This window comes from Hyaena hyaena, unplaced genomic scaffold (assembly GCF_003009895.1).
Source record: "Hyaena hyaena isolate Hyena2069 unplaced genomic scaffold, ASM300989v1 scaffold_3062, whole genome shotgun sequence".
Taxonomy (NCBI): domain Eukaryota; kingdom Metazoa; phylum Chordata; class Mammalia; order Carnivora; family Hyaenidae; genus Hyaena; species Hyaena hyaena.
In genome coordinates this window covers 1,192-3,431 of record NW_024083693.1, presented here as the reverse complement: position 1 = coordinate 3,431, position 2,240 = coordinate 1,192, and the positions used below count along the sequence as shown (strand labels likewise).

The 2,240-nt window shown below is 54.1% G+C and overlaps 1 non-coding gene across 1 annotated transcript; it reads left to right on the top strand.

Annotated features, from left to right (window-relative positions):
* Window positions 1-481: 481 nt before the first annotated feature.
* Window positions 482-555, top strand: TRNAI-AAU. Its single transcript has one exon. It is a non-coding gene; the product is annotated as a tRNA-Ile (tRNA).
* The last annotated feature ends 1,685 nt before the right edge of the window (window positions 556-2,240 follow it).

The following is a 2,240-nucleotide window of genomic DNA, read 5'->3' as shown; positions in this document are numbered from 1 at the left end:
CGCGCGCAGCGTAGGGGCGGTGCGCTGTCCGGCCCAGAGGCGCAGGTCCGTCCGGATCCGTCCAGATCCGTCCCGAACTCCTGGAGGAGCGGAAGGGGCCGTGCGCACTAAGGGGGACTGAGCAGGCCTGGGTCCTGGCGGCCCCGCAGAGCCCGCTGCGCTCCGATCCGAACCCCGCGGGAAGCTTTGCGTTCGGCCCAGGTGTTTTCCCCGAAAAGAGGGAAAAAAGGATTCCCACCCCGCCCCCCCCCGACCCAGTTTTCCTGTGCGTCTTTTGGGGTCGGAAGGCAGGATTTGAGACGATGGGATTTCCCAGTGAGTGCGGTTCTTTGCGGTTGAAGGGAGCCGTTTCTTTCCGTTTGTCTATTGTGGGTCGCGGGGTGGGAGGAGGAGAGTATGGAAAAGCACGCCGTTTTCCAGGAAGAGCTACTGCGGGGGGAGTCGAGTGAAAGGTGGGAGGGACAGGCCTCGGGGCGTGTCTGGCCGGTTAGCTCAGTTGGTTAGAGCGTGGTGCTAATAACGCCAAGGTCGCGGGTTCGATCCCCGTACGGGCCAAGGCGACCTTTTACGTGGCGGGTGACCCGCTGAGCTCACTGTGCTCCCCGAGGTCCTGTTACCAGGGCGCCTGCTCACTAGATTCCTAGTGCCTGTGACTCTGTATCACAGGGGCAGGGTCCTGAGCGCCTGCCCTGCCTGCGTCAGAGGGTTCATTAAAAAAACAAAGAAGGTAAAGAAAAGAGCTGGATTTCTCATCACTAAAGAAGAAGAATACAATGAGGACGGCGCGTATTGTGTAACTGTGGAACTTATTTTGTCCACGGTGTATGCATTCTGTCTTCACAATCAACGCTTTCGCCAAAATCTTCCCTTTAAAGTAAACGGCATCAGCCTTTACACACCTTTTATCCTGGAAGGAGCTTTTCCACCTCTTTTTATGAAATTTCCAAGATACTCATTTTATTCTCACTTACTCGCCCCAAAGCATTTCCTTTCCGCAATGATCGTTGAACGTGATTCTAGAATGTGTAAGGCGGCACTAAGGGATATAGGGACATGTGTGGACATTTTTGCTGTCACCACGACGGGCTGGCTCCTCTGGGATTTAGTAAGTGAGCCGAGGGCCGCCACGCGTCCTGGATGTGCCGGCGACTCAGTCCGCAGGTTGACCTCAGCGCGCTAGACTTGCCCACGTCCTCCTATGTCTGTAGGTGAACATGCTTTCCTTCCCGGAGCCTAAACCTGAACTCTCCTTGCACATCGATGCAAACATTTCCCCTGGTGTCCACGTGTTCCAGATTTATCGAGCGAGAGTCGGCTGCCTTTTGGTCCACCTGCCGAGAGGTGCTTATTTTAGAAAATCGTGTCACTGCGAGTGGTTCAGGTGTGTTTGGTCACGAGAGAAAGCCTCCTCTGGGACGCTTCTGAGTCGAGGTCCGAGTTTACCGCGCCTGCGAGTCAGCACCTGGTGTAAGGGCCGCGTTGCACGGCGTTTCTGGAATGAACGAACCCTCAGGACACAGTTAGGCGGCGCGTGCGTTTGTTTTGCCAGCTGATGAGGGAAGAGAAAGGGCTGCTCGATAGGCTTCCGTCTATGCACCGTCCTCTGCTAATGAGTGAGTCTGCGGCGCTTGGCGGACATATAAAACGCTGGAATTTTCTTTTCTGTGAACTGTGTTGGTACCCACCTGCAGGGATTGTACTCATTTTCTTCCTGATGTGTAGGGTCTCTTTAAATATGAGGACCACGGTCCCTCTCTATGGTGTGAAACGAAAACATTCTAACCTGTCATTTGCCTCTTGATTCCCCTTATGATTCAGTTTGCCTTGCACAAAATGCTCGTGTTTGTAGTGATAATGATCACCCTTGAGGCTTTCAGTTCCTGCGTTTCCACTTTACCATCGTAACAAGTGTTCCCTCTGCGTTCTTCTGGAAAGTTCGCGTTTCCATATATAAATATGAACTCTGTCACCCGTTGGAAAGGTGGGTTCCTTAACAGGAGCTGTGTGCTTCCTGCGCTCAGATCTCCTCCCGCCCCGCCCCCCCGGGCTACACTGCCTGCCACGGGCTGCTCCTCGCAGGATATGAACTGCTGTGTCATCATGTGGAAATCCTTGCTCATTCCCACACTGCAGTAGGGTGATCCGGTTCCTTTGAGACTAAGAGAGCAGGGCGCCTGGGTCCCTATAAACAGGGGTTGGAATCCTGGACTTTCCCCTTTACTCCCCGCATTTCCTCCTTT